At 37.4% G+C, this 16,923-nt stretch overlaps 1 pseudogene; it reads right to left on the bottom strand.

Annotated features, from left to right (window-relative positions):
- Positions 1-16,923, bottom strand: part of LOC138166822 (uncharacterized) — an 83,833-nt pseudogene that overhangs the window by 63,103 nt on the left and 3,807 nt on the right.

Raw genomic sequence — 16,923 nt, 5'->3', positions numbered from 1 at the left:
TCTGTCTCTCTCTCTCTCTCTCTCTCTCTCTCTCTCTCTCTCTCTCTCTCTGATAGTAATGGCAATTAAAGATTCCCCTGTATTGGCTTAGTTTTCAAATTGATTGTGTTAAAACCCAGAGCTTGTTAAACCCACCTGTGGGATGGGCTTGTTGATGTGAAAAGAAAGTCCTGAACTGGGAGGAGCTGGTGATGTAGATTTGGAGAGACACAAGAGAGAGGCAGAAGACCTTTTTTTCTTGGAAGCAGCACCTCGAGGAGAAAGAGAGAGACTAAGAGAATTGCTGGTGACCGCTTTGAATTGCCCTGGACTTTTGAGACCTGCCCCCTGAGCTGCCAAGGACTGAGGAGACATGGCTGTTTTGCTGGTACTTTGTCTGTCTGTTTTGATGTTGTTTTGCCAGCTTTGTCCACTGGTGAAAGACAGTCCTGTTGTTGAAGAAGTCCTGGAACCTGGCTGTTCGCTAAGAAGCCCTGAGACTGTCCTGCAGACAGAGAGTGAATACTGTCCACTGGTGAAGGACAGTGCTGTTGTTGCAGGGGTCTGGGAACCTTTCTGTTGGTTCAGAAGCCCTGAAGAAGGATTTTCTTGTTGTATGTTTACAGAAATCCTGGGAGAGGGCTTTGCTAATGTGTTCAGGGGTTCTAGGACTGTTCTACAGACAGAGGATGAATTGATGAAGGGACTGGCAATGTATCTTGTGGCCTTGCTGAGCCTTGTCTCCCCAGGAACTAAGATTGCTGAGAACTTGCCTCGTGTTAAGATGAAGAAAAGACCTCCATTTGGGTATTAAGTGCTGTGCTTAAACTTGATGTAACTCTGGGGTAGATTCGATTGTGATCCAGGGGTGGGGAACTTTTGACCTTATAAATAAAAAAACTGACTTTCTTGGCAAAGATAGATACTGGCATGGTTTGCCATTTCCTTCTCCACCTCATTTTACAGATGAGGAAATTGAGGCAAATGGGGTTAAGTGATTTGCCCAGAATCACACAGCTAGGAAGTGTCCAAGGTCAGATTTTACCTCAGGAAGATTCATCTTTCTGACTTCAGGCCTGATGCTCTATCTGTCCTCTGTGACACATAGCTGCCTCTGAAATGAATATAACAAGGTAATTTTTGATATCCTGTCACAATTGTTCATTCTATTTGTTCTTTGACATTTGTTCTAAGCATGCTTTATACCATCAGGCAAGTTTAAAGAATTACACTACCTGTTTATAATCTGCCCAAGGCTGGTTTTCTCTGCTGATAGATTTTTCCCCTGACAACAGTGGCTTGATTAGTATGTTTCTCAGTGCTCTGTCTTTCCCAGCCATTCATAGCAGTTTAATTAAAATGACAATATAACTAAAATGAATTGAATAGGATACAGGAAATGGGTCTGATGCTACAAATCAGTGCAACACATTCAGCAGAAAATTCATGTCCTAAGAATTCTAAGAGTCCTAAGAATACAAAGTTTAATATTTCCAAAGACATTAGCATATTATCAGTATCACCACTATATTTTCAATTATCCTAATTATCTGTTGTCTTCTTTAACAACTGCTCCTGGACAAGTTAGCCAGATAATATCTTCTAGTTATTTGAAGATCCATTTCTCCTTTGATCTTCTTGTGGGCTGTCTTAACTTTCCTTCTGATCCATTCTGATCTCTCTTCATAGTTGAATTGATGGTAGTTTTATGAATTCTTAATTTTCTCCTAAAACTCGAAGCAATTCAATTCAATTCAACAAACATTTCTTAAGCTCCTATTGTGCACGAGGCACTGTGCTAGGCACTAAGAGTAATAAAAAGATGAAAAGCAACACAAAATGCTTACAATCTAATGGGCAGGAGGGTATGCCAATGTGGGGTTGGGGCAAGAGACACACACATATGTGTGATGCAAGGTAGAATATGATAAGGGCCAAAAAAAAAGGCTTAGACAAAATTCTATACTAAGTGTGAGAGAAATAACATTTTATTGTTGGAAATTCTGAGACACTATTCTTCAATTCTGAAAATCTTAAATATTCAGTATAAGTTTTTCATTTATTACCAAAAGTAAAAGTCATTACAGTTGGTTATGGTTAGATTATTATTATTATATAATTATATTATAATTAACATTACAGGGTTAAAGGGCATAGAGCCCCTGTGATCTGGAAAAATCTGCCTGAAATTTTTTTGGCTCTCCCTTTATACCAAAGAAGTCTGGGTTTTTTTTTCTTTCACTCAATCATGTGGGATCTCCTACCCCACTCCACCCCCTTTCACCTGGGCTTAGACCCTATTGTAGATAATGCAGATAGAGATTCATAATGAGGGAGCAGGAGAAGGTGACTAGGATCTAGGAATGTCTTTAGCCAGGCTTTAAAAAATTCTTTTAAAGGAGAGTCTCTCTCTTCCTTTTCTGAATACAGTCAAGTTGGAGGGACAGATGAGAGAAAGATAATAGAAATACAAATTCAGTGGAGTAAGGATTATTTCTGTAGATAGTATGGGATATGATCAATAAGGAAAGTATCTGATCAAAATGTGAAAGAAACAGCACAGGTGAAGTTTTGAAAGGCATTTATCTCTGTTTAAAAGACAGGAGGAGGTTAAATTTAAGAAAGTTGGAGAGAAGAAGAAATGAGTAAAAAGTTAAGAAAAGTTGTAGTCTGTTTAGGACTGATAGTATAAATACAGGGCTTGAAAGTAAAGGGTTTTAGAGATTTGGAAAGAGAGAAGTGAGGAAATGTTTTATCTCATTTAAATGAAAAGGATATAGGAAACTTTATGTGGTTATTCTTTATATTATACAGTTTGAAATTCCTGGGCTCCAAAGCTAGGGAATGAATGAGAATGCAAAATTGATACTTAGGGTGATGCTGTATTGGAATACTCTTGGGAGTAAATAAGAAGATGGGGACTAAGAAATGTTCCAGTTCTTTGAGAAAATAGTGTTATAGGGACCTCTGAGTGCCACCTTGTATCTTTTAAAAGTGAGTTTAATTGATAATAATGGGCACTTCTTTTTGAAGTGTGAGTAGTAAATGGCCTTTGAATAAATTGAGATTTAAATGTTACTGTTAGTGATTATAAATTCACATTTTATTTGGTCTTGAAACTAAATCATACTGTGGTCTCATTTATAGTGAAGTGCCTTCTATTAAGATAATCATGGTAAATCAGAAGTAAATGAAATATATATATATATATATATCCATTCATATATATTATGTATTGTATATGTATTTATGAGAGAGAGAGAGAGAGAGAGAGAGAGAGAGAGAGAGAGAGAGAGAGAGAGAGAGAGAGAGAGAGAGAGAGAATTTGACATTAAGGCAGAGAAAAAAAATAATACTGAAAAAGTCTTGATCAGAAAAACCTGAGTCAGAAATTTCCATCTCATAAATTTATTATGTGTGTGACTTTGCCTATGTTTATGTCAGTTTCCTGATCTGTAAAGGGGGTAAATGAAATAATTGCATACTCTTCCCAGAGCTGTTGTAAGAATTACATGATTGTAAAGTGTTTGGCATATGGTAAGCAATATATGTGTGTTGCGATTATTATTTCTTTAATTGAATGTAATTATTCCATATTAGATAACCTTATACCATGTTTTAGATATAATTAGTATAAAGTGCTAAAGGTGATAATATTAATGATTTTCTATGTAAGTTAATATAGAAATGCATTCAACTGAATTGAGGTTATCTAACAGGTAATAGCTTTTTTCATATATAAAATTCATAATATATATGATATTGTGTTTTAAAATTTTCTTATATTGTGAAACTCAGTCAATTATTTTAGCAGATATGCTGTTTAAAAAAACAACTTCTCTTTTAATCTCGATATTGTTAGGTTATGAACTGAACTGTTAAAAGAAGGAGGCAATAATGTTTGAAAATTGTTATCAGTCTCATTGACCACATGTAATATTCTTTTTTTTTTTGCCTTTTTTGGAGGGCAATTGGTGTTAAGTAACTTGCCCAAGGTTACACAGATAGTTTTTTTGTGTGGGTGTTAAGTGTCTGAGGCCAGAACCAAACGAGGGTCCTCCTGACTCCGGGGCCAGCACTTTACTTGTAATATTCTAAAGTATTGAAATTTAAGAAACTAGAAACTTCCAGGTTTACTTATAGTAAAAAAAAACGTTTTAAAATTATTTGGCTAACACTTTCAAAAACTATTAATTGTTAGGAATTATTGTCATAATGTTAAAAACCTATCAAGTGTTTACATGGGTACATTTTAGAAGGTAAAATTGATAGTTATTTTGTGAGGAAAGGTACAAAGAAAAGACCCTGTAAAAAGAGTTTCTTAAGACCATCTGCTTATGTAGAGTCATAAAATCCTATCAGCTCTGTGAAAGAGCTTGTTAGTGTTGTGAAATTCCTAAGCAATGAAATGGTTTGCTGGTAAAATGGTAACCCCCTCTTTTTCACTTCCTTGAAAAAATGGAGGTGAAATTTTCACAGTATGTTTCATCGAAGATTATTATCACTTGTAGATCTTATGAAATTATATCTAGAATAGTATATACAGCCAACTTAGTCTCAAAAAACTCCAATCTTGAAGGTTTGTTTTTGACTTGATGGATAAATATACAATACCTTAAGAGATAGATATCTATTAGTCTGGAGGTTTACAGCAATTGGACAGTGTTTCTGGGTTTTTTGAGTAAACTATCATATATTCACTATCTTTGTGGAATTCAAAAATGTAATTATTTTCTTGATTTCTAATGTTGATTTTTATACCAGGATGAGTTTACACTCAAGAAAGAGAAAAAGAAGAAGGATATTGAATAAATTTTTAATATATTTTTTATATATAAAGTTTATATATTTATATAAACTTTTATTATTTCACTGTGAGAGAAATAATAATAACTGTGTATCTAACCCTAAACTGCAATTAGTGAAATTTTGCTACTTGATGCAAAATCTCATGGGGCTATTATCTGATATGATTCTAAATTTAGATTTCAGGTATGATTATACCTGACAATGTAAACAACATTGTCATGAAGCAAATGTTGCTATAGGTAAATGTCTGTTTCTGAGAATGGTTGAAAGGACAAACTTGGAGTGACTGAATGTAAACTCCTCTTGACTCAATTTCCCCATTGTGTTACTTCCTTTTGAACAGAAATGTTTCCCACTAAATTCTCAGTCTGGCTATGGGATCCTGTAAATGAAGTGTGATTTTGTTATATGCTTGGCTATTCCTAAAACTTAACTATGACTCTTACCTAAAATCAAACAGAGCTAAGGATGCTTTATCCTGGGAAACCTATGCTGAGGCATTCTGGTCCTTGGTTTTGCACCTGGAGGACCAGTTTTGATGCTGTTATAATCATGTCCCATCTTCTTCCTCTCATTACAAATTTATATTATCAAAGCAAATGAACAGTGGAAATTTGCCATTGTAATACTGAATCTATTAATTATTAGATTAATACTAAAAAATCTGATTTACTATAATAAATTATAAGTAGGAAATATTTTACTGTTTTTAATCTGAATTTTTAGTCAGTTCATATCTTAAGCAACTAGATAAATTCATGCTTGTAATTGTCATGTGTATAAGATTAAGTCCCAGAAGTTACTCATTTTTTCTGAATGGTATGGGAATAATTAGACAAAGATGAAGCTTCTGAAACCAAGACATAAATCTATCAATTTGGGAAGCTAAAGTAAAAAATTATCTGCTGTTTTTATTTTAAGGAATAGAATTTCAGTGTAATTAATTATCTTAGTGGCAAGTAATTTATGAGCTCTCCTATGTTATATCAATGGGAAATTCAGTTTTACTTAGGTTTGTTATTTAATCTGGGACTAAACCTGTGGGTAGGACATCTTCTGAAATGCAAGCAAACTACTCAAGAGTTACCTTAAAGATGTTCCCATTGCTTAAAGGGTTTCTAAGAGCAGTAAATCTATATTTGTGTAATATCTATTCTATTTGAAGATGATTAAATGGTTGAAACATGTTTTACTGTATTACTATAGGCAACTTGCTTCATATAAACTGCTCTCTGTATACTATTTGGGAATATATTTGCATATCCCACCCCAAGCCTTTTTTGATTTGGAGTTGAATAAGGATCTTTTAAGTAAATTCATTTGTGTAACCCTTGAACTTGGGAATAAAAAATCTCTTCTTACAATGAGTGTTGGTAGCTATGTTTTCATGCATAAGATTAGATCTTTAAAATATTTTCTCTTCCTACTGGGGGAATTAGCAGCAATGAAAAAGTTTTGAGAAAAGCAACAAGAGAAGATGATTATATATGTCAAATGTAAATTATTCTAGGCCTTGAGTATGTTCTAACAACAAGTACTAAAAATAGGGCTCAGGATTTTACATTAAAAATTGTAGTGATGACTGTAAAGAATAAAGATAGAGAGAGTAAGTTCTATGTAATAACTGGAATTTTTTGAAGTTTCAGGTGTATTATGGGTTATTAAATTGCTGTTCTTCTTAAGCTCTGTTGTCAATAGGGCTAAAGTCATAAAGTTTGAGCTGTTATTCACCACATAACTTAAATATTGGAAAAAGCAAATTTAGGAGGTTACACTAAATTTTGTTAAGTCCTGTCATTGACAAACTTTAGTAGAAATACCCAGGAGCTTCTGCAAGTGACTTGGAACCAAACAAAAAAAGCTACTGCAAAGAGATTATTTCATAGCTTCCCTGAGATTAAGACCTATTCCAGAATATACAGGGGAAGATGTTTCCAGAGACCAGACAACTACATGAGACATCTTGGACTCAAGATGTAATGTGCTGAGTAACTGAACATTGGTAGTGAGTTGCCAGGTTATAAGGAGAATTGATGTTATTTAATATTGATAATCATTCTTATATTACTTTAGTCTTTTGTTTAATGGTATTTATGTTTACTGAGTTTTCTTGGTGACCTTGTTGATATGTAAATCTCCCCTGTAAAATTAGTACATGGTGAGTCCTCTAAAAGGCTTAATCTGTAACCTGCCTTATTTAAAAGCCTATTTAGCAAGATTTTTCTCTGTGGGAGGTACATGAGATTGTGACTCTGTGTATCTAAGTTTATTCAGCTTTATGACATTGATGGAAATGTGGGATTATGGTTTGTGATATTCATGGCCTTAGTACACATTTCCCATTGTTAGTTTGAGTCCCCCAGTTTATAGCCACTAACACTTCCTCAAACTGATTTGGCACAAGCAGTAGAAATTGGGATGACACAATGTGGAACTACATATCTTTTGCTTAGGTGTTCAGTCATTTCCACACATATGGTTAGCATCAAATAGATGAATTATTGAAAGCTATGCTGACTCAGTGCCCCATTGTTCCCAGGACCTGCTTGTCAATCAGTGCTGAGGCTTTTGTATTATCCAATATCTGTCACATACCAATTTACACCCCTACCTATTTGTACCTGTTAAATATCACATACAGGCAATTGGGGAGGAACTGAGATGCAATGGTCCATCCTCTTTTGCTGACCTGGACCTATATGACTTGTTTTTATCTCATTATGAAAGTTATCAATAAAAGCTGGCTCCATCTTGAATCCCTTGCTGATCTTCAGTGATCAGCCTAATGTGTTACTACCTTGACATATTTTTAATAAACTACTTTTAAATCTCTCTGTCCTGAGTTTTACCTTAATAATCAGTGTGAAAACCGGAACGAATAATTTTCCTTTTAAGAGTTTGTTAACTGTCTTGGAGATCTGAGCATATTTGTAAGCAGTAGGGCAGTACCTGGTAGATGGGGAGAGGCTAAAGCTGAGATAGAGAAATAAATAATCAATGGAGCAACCTGACAGCATAGATAGCAGGGGATGGGCTCAAAGGAATAAGTAGAAGTGCTAACATTGACAAGAATAAGGGTCACTCTTTCCCCAAAGACCATAAGTCCTGCATAGACACAGTCTTGACAGACCCCAATTCAACTCCATTAAACAAACTTTTATCAAAGGCAGACATGTCAAACTCTGCAGGAAAAACTCCACATGCTGCAGCAGCCAGATTAAAATGCAACTGGGAAACATCTAACAAAAAATAAAATGCAATAAAATGTTAAATTGCGGGTTTTTTTTAAGTCAATATACTGCACTATCCATTTTTATTTCGGTTTGATATCACTGATTAAAGACCTAATATGAGCAAGGGTAGGTTCTGGAGTTTCAGAAACGAAAATGAAATAGTCTCTGCCCTCAAGGGACATACATTATGTACATAGATAGAATCAGATAGAACAAAGATAATTTTAAACCCATAAAAAGTGAAATAATGGTAGAAGAGCAAAATAATAGTAACTACAAAAAAAATGATAGCTCACAATCCAACAATTTTAGATTTGCAAATAACTCTCCTTTCAACATTCCTGTGGAGCAGGTTGTAAGTATTAGTAACTACATTTTATAGTTGAGAAAAACGAGGTTCAGTGAGATTAAGTAATTAGCATACCTGACATTCATATATTACTTTAAGGTTTGGAAAGAACTTCACATGCATTATCACATCTAATCTTCACAACAATTCACAACTACCTCATAATAGATAGCTTCTATTATTAGCCTCATTTTATAGATAAAGAAACTGAGGCTGAGAGCAGTCAAATGACTCACCCAAGATCATACAGCTAGTAAATGTCTGAGGCAGGATTTAAACCCAAGACTTCTTGACTAGTTCCAGCATGAAAACACCACATCATTAATATTAATTTCTTTTGCATCTTTTTTTAAAATGAGGTTCAAACAAATAATTCTAGGGTGAGTGATCATCCTGCATTTATTCTTTAATGTCTAATGTTCTATAGACTATTGTACAGATGGACAAAACACTTTTTGTAGTTGGATCAAAGCATTGGGCTACAAACTCATTTTGTGTAGCCCCATCTTCAGAATAACTCCAGTAGCAAACTGGATTCTGGCGGGGGGGGAGGGGTGAGGGATCTGTATTTTATCTTGTTCCCATGTAGTTTTGACTTGTTCCACTAACTCTATATTTTGAAAGCTTCACATTCCCTGTATCTGGGAGGTTATGAGTATTTGATATGAAATCTATTTAAAATGTTGTTCTTAAACTTTTGTGGGTAATTGTTCTGTCAGGGAGATTTGGAATAATAGTCACATTTTTTCCATTGCATTGCCCTGTCCTGATATGCAAGCAATATCACAAGATATAAGATAAATCACCAAGTAAATGGCATTTAAATAGCATTTATGAGAAGGAAAGATATGGACTGCAACAGCCTAAAGAATAAAGAAGAAAAAGGGACCCACAGTGGATCTTAAAGCTTCAGATATGGATTTAGTTACATAGAGAAAAGGGGAGAGTATACCAACTAGTGGAGATATTCTAGGAAGAAAGACACAAAAAGAATAAGGAAGGAATACAGCTTATGTGGATGACAGAGCAAAATGGTCTGATTGGAGTAGACAATTCAAGCAATGAGCTGGGCTCCTTTTAATGGAATTTGCTATTAGATGTATTCCTTGTCTATGTACTGTGGTGTCAGAAAATAATTATGAAAGGACTCAAGGTAATAGATTTGGATTTCACTTCCTAAGTCACTGGTAATAAAGGTAGATAGTTTCTTAATCAACCAACCAATTACAAGTGCACCCTAGTTGCCTGAGCAAGTTAATGAATCTTTTTAAGCAAGACTCTTATTCCAACAAATAAGTAACTACTGATAGTGTCAGGGGGCTTTCTCCCTACAAAACCCCTGCATCCTAATTTGATCCATTAGGATACTGATGAGCATCTGGTCAGAATCCAGGTAGACTGTAATATATTCTGATACTCTTTCCTTTAGACTCTGTCATAGGAATTTAATAAATTTCCCTCTTGTGTTTCCCAGGCAGCAGCTTTCAAGTAAATGTTCAATGTGTCCTTTCTATTCCCCAACCTGTTGGTGTTTGGTTGGGGAGGGGGAGTAGAGATAGAGAAGGCACACAGTTAAAGACAGCTGTGCTAAAGACTTTCTCCTCAATAGCTGAAAGGGCAAAGAACTAATGTGGTTTCTGGTTGACACACAGAGTTTGAAACCACTGTGGGGGGCGGGTGTCATTGCAAACACTGACTTTTGTAAACAAAACTGAAATAAAAATGTGTGGCACAATCTAAACCAGAATGCATCTGCCAGAAGGCAAAACTTTTCTTGGTTCGTTTTTGCCTCATTCATTCAAATACTCACCCTACACAAGGCATTGTGTTATCACTGTGGGGGAGGCACAAAAATGAAAAGATTCCATCCCTGATCCCAAGGAGTTTTAGAACCTACTAGCAGAGATAAGTAGAGAAATAATTAGAATGCAAGGCAGTGCATGATATGTGCCATAAAAGAAGACAAGAGGGCATTAAAAGAAGAAATGCCCCCTGTTTGGATACAGGGTGATCAGTTCAACTTACTGAAAGTTAGGTTACTGACAGCAACAAGTACATGCTTATTATGGGAGTTTGGTTAATCTGAACCACATGAGAAGATTCATGGGTCTCTGATGAATTAAAACAACCAATTGCAAGGGCCACTCTGGATGCTTTTTGTGGTTTTCTACTGACAATGAGAAGTGCAGAAAGAACACTTCAAAAAAATAAAATAAAAATACATGGGTGTACACAAAGGTAACACACCAACTCCGTGAAATCAATAAAGTATAAAGGGAGATTGGCAAATACTTTTTTTTTTGTTAGTTATGTAAGGCTTTATTGTTTAGAGTTAGAATAGACATTTAGAATATTAGCGGCAAAAAAAGGTCTTAAGTGTTAGCTAATCCAACTCCCTCCGTCTACAAAGAAAAACATTTTGGCTGAGTCCTGATAAGCTGAACCTGTTAACTCTGGAATCCTACACTATAGACCATACTGCTTTCCAAATAACAAAGAATTTCTGTCACTACATCAAATTATTACTACATTTTACATTTCCCTTATTGTTGAAAAATTATGCTATATGGAACCACCAAAGACACAGAGACACTATCTCTCCAACTCTTCTTCCTTTTAAAAAAGAAGAAAAGGATCATGGAATAAGAAGTAGAACAAGATTATAGAGCTGGAAGGGGTCTTCCATATCACCCATATGCTAGTTCTCTTGTTTTATAGGATTGTAGATTTGAGTTGGAAAACACCTCAGAGGCCATATAGTCCCACCCCCTTACTTGGAAATTAAGAAAACTGAGCTTCAGAAAGGGCAGCTACATAGCATTGTGGATAGAGTGCTAGGGCTAGAGTCAGGAAAACTCATCTTCTTGAGTTCAAATCTGTCCTCAGACACTTATTCACTGTGTGACCCTAGGTAAGTCACTTTAGCCTGTTTGCCTCAGTTTCCACATCTGTAAAATGAGCAAGAGAAGGAAATGGCAAAACTAGCATTTTTTGCCAAGAAGACCCCAAATGGGGTTATGAGGAGTCAGCCCCAAATGAAAGTCTCTGAAAGGTTTGAGTGACTCATCCAGAATCACATAGCTAGTCGAGTGTAAAAGGCAAGATCTGACCTTTTGGGGGAGAATTTCTAAGTTCCAATTCATCTTAGACTCATCAACTACTTTGGGGGGGTTATTTTTCAGTCATGTCCAACTCTTTGTGACCCCATTTGGGGTTTTCTTGACAAAGTTACTAGAGTGGTTTGCCATTTCCTTCTCCAGATGGTTTTACAGATGAGGAAACTGAGGCAAACAGGGTTAAGGGACTTGCCCCAGCTAATTAGTGTCTAAGGACAGATTTGAACTCAGGAAGATGAATCATCCTGACCCTAGGCCCAGCACTCTATCCATGGTGCCATCCAGCGGCTCTTCAACTCTTCAACCTGGTAGATAAAGCAAACTAAGGATTCTTTCATTTGATTTCTTTTTCTGGTCTTAAGCTAGTTAAAACTTTTTAGGTATTAAGAAAATAATATGAAACATCATTAATAAAACAAATCATGGAAACCTTCAATTACAATGGAAAATAAGGAGGCCTGTCAATTATGTCATAAACAACACATGCTGAACAAAGTAATTTCTTCCTGCAGAGCACCCTAGTAAATGCCCTGGAGGTGATGCATAAGAAGGAGAAAGTGAAAGAAGACAATGGGGGTGAAGAAAGCCAAGGATGGTTAGGCAGAGAAGCCCTGCAGAAAGGTCATAGGATTTGAAGTCAAGGACCTTAGAGACCCTTCTAGCCCATTTTACAGATAAAGACGCTGAGTCCCAGAGAAGTGGAAAGACTTTCCTCTGGGGAAGACCAGGTGACCGCAGTGAGTAAGAGCAGCAGCCCCAGAGTCGGCAGACCTGGGACTGAATACGGGCTCAGATACTTAGCACCACACCCAGAAATAACTGGCTGAGTAACCTTCAGCATGTCACTTAACCCCAATTGCTTAAAAAAAAAAAAAAGACTTTCCTCTGGAGATCACACAGGTAACACTGCATCATGCTGTCACTGACCTTGGGGTCTGAGCTCTGGCTCTCACCTCTTATTGACCTGAGTGACCATGACAGGGTCAGTCCACCTCCATGGAGGGAGTTGGAATAGATAATATAGAGCTCTAATTACCTAATTACTCCTAAAAGAGGAAGAATTGGCAGAGAAATGGGAAGAGGACCAAGCAAGGATGGGGGTGGGAGAGATTGGGGGGGGGGGAGGTGCAAGGGGGTGGAAAGGGAAGGGAAGAAGGGGAGGGGGGAGGGGAGAGGAGGGGGCGGAACTAATGACCTCGGAACCTGTTTTTGGGAGGCTAGGGATCTGGGGACCTCGGGGTGAGAAAGGACTGAGGACACGGGACCAGAGAGCCTTGGGCGGGCGAGAGGAGGGAGGAGCAGGTGAGAGCATCCTTCTACAGATAAATAAGTAACTACGGTTGATTGGGGTGGGGGTGGAGGGTCCCGGGCTGGAGAGGAGCCCTAAAAGGACTAAGGAGGTTTACTGAGGAGAAGGGAAGACTCCTGGGGCCCCGCCCAAAGGCTCCTAGCCCAAGTTAACTGATTCGGCTTGGCGCCAGAGGCTATGGGAATTACGAGTGTGACGTATGATTACGTTAATGACGTCATGAAAGGCAACACGTAGGAGGGCCCCTCCCAAATAGAGCTGTTGGGGGGCCATGGGTGCCCCCTCCCCATCCAGCAGTAATACCTTTAAAAATAATAAAGATAGATTCATTTATGTAATACCTCAGGGTTTATGGAGTAATTTGTCTATATCCTCTCATTTGATCTTTGTAACCACTGCTAATAGATGATAATTAACATTTATGTAGTGCCTATTGTTCGCCAGTCACTTTGCTAAGCATTTTACAGCTATTATTTCATTTGATGCTCACTACAATCCTGCTGATAATAATTAGCATTTCTGTAGTGCCTGCCGTGTGGCAGGCATTTTACAAAGCCTAAGCATTTTACAACTATCTCATTTGATCCTCACAACTCCGCAGAGTGGGTGCTGTGATTATTCCCATTTTGCAGATGAGGAAGGCAAATAAAGATTAAGCGGCTTTTCTAGTGTCACGAAGTATGTGTCTGAGGCAGACTTTGAACTCAGATCTTCCTGACAGCAGACCCCCATGGCTACCCTAGAGCTCCCCTTATCTGCCTCCAGTACTACTACTGCTATCTCTATTTTGCAAATGAAAAAACTGGCTGAGGTGATTTATGCAGAGTCACATAACTAGTAAGAGTCTAAGGCTAGATTCAAACTCAGGTCTTCCTGATTCTATCTTGTCAGTCAATAAATATTTATTAAGTGCCTACTATGTGCCAGTTACTGTGCTAAGTACTAGGTATACATAGAGAGGAAGCAAAAGATAGTACCTGCTCTCAAAGAGTTCACGGTTTTATGAGGGAGGAATCCAGATCTATGGAGCCACCTAGCTGCCTTAAAAATATATCATTATTAATATTCTTGTTTTTTACACTGCCCACTCTGATCACTTTCCACCCCAGTAATACAAACCACTCTCCTATATCCTGTTCTGTCCTCTGAAACCACCACCACCCTGATATAGACCATGTAGTGTAAGGTGTAAGAAGACTGAAAAATTAGGAGAGGCCAAGGCTTTGAGTGGGAAACAATTTTCTACTTGATCTCTGAAGAGTTTGAGTGTGTATGTGTGCATGATGGGGTTGAGGGGAATTTGTAGGGGGTGACTTGGTCGGACCTATACTTTTGGAAGCTCACTTTGGCAGCTGAGTGGAGGATGGTTTAGGAGTGGGGAAAGACTTCTGACAGACAGACCTACCAGCAGACAATCTCGATAGTCCAGGTGTCAGACATGAGGGCCTGCACAGGGTGGTGGCAGTGTCACAAGAGAAAAGGAAAGAGAGAAGAGAAAATATTCAGGAGATGTCACAGGGGGTGAAATTGACAGGCCTTGGTAACAGATTGGAGATGAGGGATGAGAGAGTTAGGAGTCAAAGCCAACACCTACTTTTCAAGCCTGGGTGATTGAGAGGATAATGGTATCCTTGACAGTAGTAGAGAATTTAGGAAGAATGGAGACTTTGGGGGTGGGGGAAGATAGTGAATTCAGTTTGGAGTATGTTGAATTTAAATGTCTATAGGACATCTAGTTTAAGATGTTTAATGGGCATTTAGACAGGCTCAACTAGAGATCAGTGGAGTGGTGAGGGCTGGCTAACTGGATTTGAAAGAAAACAAAATGATTGCAGTAAAGTAGGTCCATCAAAGTGCAGTGCAAATAAAGGAGTATGCGCCACTCACCAATTTTTTTAAGCTGAAGAGAAATGAATGATTTGGGATAAATTTGGGCAAAAAAAGAACATACCATCCTTTAAGAGAAATTTAAAAATTTTCAACGCAAAGCCAAATCAGAACATCTTACTTTTTGTCACTCATTTACAAGTTTATTTCAACCATTTTGATTAAGAAAACTATCGGAAATTAATACCTCCCACAAGGTAACAAAACACTAGGTAGTGGCACTTGTCAGTTTTCCAAAGAGTCTTACTTTAGAGAGGATTTGAAATGCATTTCTCTGGGTGTTCTGTCACACTTGTTTGAATTAATCATGGAATATTGTCATCCACTGGTGCTTTTCTACATATTTCTTTACAAACTCTTCAGAGTTCTTACAGAAGTTTTTGTCATCCTTAGAGTTTTCTTCAGCTTGGTCAAACCAAAGTGGGTGATCGTGCTGCGGGAAACAGGGGGAATGCATTCATTAGTGCTGTGAGGGGTTTGGATGACTGGTCAGTTTGAAGTGCTGATCAATTTTCAGCACAAATTACTGGCACACACAACAGCCCTTTTCCATTAGTGTTAGTGTTAGATTTTTGTTTTAAATATGATCCTAAATGGTTTGAATGAAATCACTGCTGGGTAATTGGTTTCTGTTCTAAAGTCTTCTTTATAGAAGGTTGTCAGGAACAATAAGCCTTTGCTCAGTCAGTAAATTAGCTTCATCAACTTAGATGTTAAGGAAGTTTTTATTACATATTGTTGCATTTCTTAACATCAGCCTCCTACTGTATTCAGTCTTGGGTTTTTATGGATGAAATAGTTTTGGTGATGATAGTCTTATCGGTTGAAATGTATACCTTTCTCCTTTGGTTCTACTTTTTATTTATTTTTTAAATTCTTAAACTTTTATTTCTTTAAATTTTGGTATTATTTTTCCTAATTCTATGAAGTAACTCCTTTGTTTCTTAGAGCACAATATTTTTAAATTAATTTAGATTATACCATGGGACCTTTGCTGAGTCATTTCCTCTTGTTAATGGTATACTTAAATGCTAATAATTTGGGGGGTTTATACTGTCCCCTACCACTGCTGAGGTTAATCATCTATACTGATTACTTCACTGATTCTCTAGACACTTCTTGGGGAAGAGGGAGATTTAGGGGGGACCCAGGCAGTACATGTAGCAGCATCCACCCATACTTCCTGATTCCTGATGCTGATCAAGTCCAAGTCAACAAACATTTATTAATTAACTCCTATGTGCCAGTCATTGTGCTAAGTGCTGCAGATGCAAAGAAAGGCAAGAGCAGCCTCTGTCCTCAAAGAGCTTACAGTTGAATGGGGAGACAACAGGCAGACAGCTCAGTGCAAACAAGGTATATATAGAATAAACTGGAGATAATCTCAGAGAAGGCTGGAGCATTAAGGTAGACTCGGAAAGCTTTTTCCCAACGGTTAGATTTTGACTGAGACTTGAAGGAAGCAGAGCAGCAGAGATCAGGAAGAAGATCATATTCGAGGCCTTCACTCACAGGTGAAGGTGGGATCTGGCTGGCATACTGCCACATGGAGACTAAGAAGATACTGAATACGTTAGCTATAGATGCCGGGAAATTAGGCTAATGTGTATACCAACCACCCCAATAGGTAGCAGTAATTACTTGGTTGTGATTTTTTTCCTTTCATATTGTCATTGTTTATATGGCTCATTTCTTCTTGTTTTGAGGTGGTGGTAAGGAGCTGCAGTTAGAACATCTCACCATCATCTGGCCAAGTCTCTCCACTAGATATCTTCAAGTGAAGTGTGTTTCCATTTGTCAGGCATGTTATAGGGCAGACTCCTGATCAGGTACTGGTTTAACTAGATGTTCAACCAATCTGAGATCCCTTCCAACAGAGACTTCTTACAAAGACAGAAAAAAAGAATTTATGAAAGGAAATTAAAATTATCTTATTCAAGCATATATAATTCCCATTTCTTCCACATCTTGAGCTTTTCTTCTGTTCTATGAGCTCATAAAGTAAAAAGAAATCCTGACACTAAGTACTTCTCTTCTCTCCTGCCTTCCCCATCCTTCCATAATCCCACACAATTTTTTAGCTTTAACCTATTGGAGATATTGGGAAACTGGACATATGTTTCCTAGTGTTAGGAGATGAAAGGTAGATAAAAGAGGTAAACTTCCACTGAAGGGGAACAGTTTCTCTTATTTCCTTCCTTCCTTCCTTCCTTCCTTCCTTCCTTCCTTCCTTCCTTCCTT

Source organism: Petaurus breviceps, unplaced genomic scaffold, assembly GCF_028583685.1.
Source record: "Petaurus breviceps papuanus isolate PSGF00001 unplaced genomic scaffold, PetGlider_PUasm1.0 226, whole genome shotgun sequence".
NCBI lineage: Eukaryota > Metazoa > Chordata > Mammalia > Diprotodontia > Petauridae > Petaurus > Petaurus breviceps.
The sequence above is the reverse complement of the archived record's forward strand: the minus strand, read 5'-3'. Positions and strand labels throughout refer to the sequence as shown.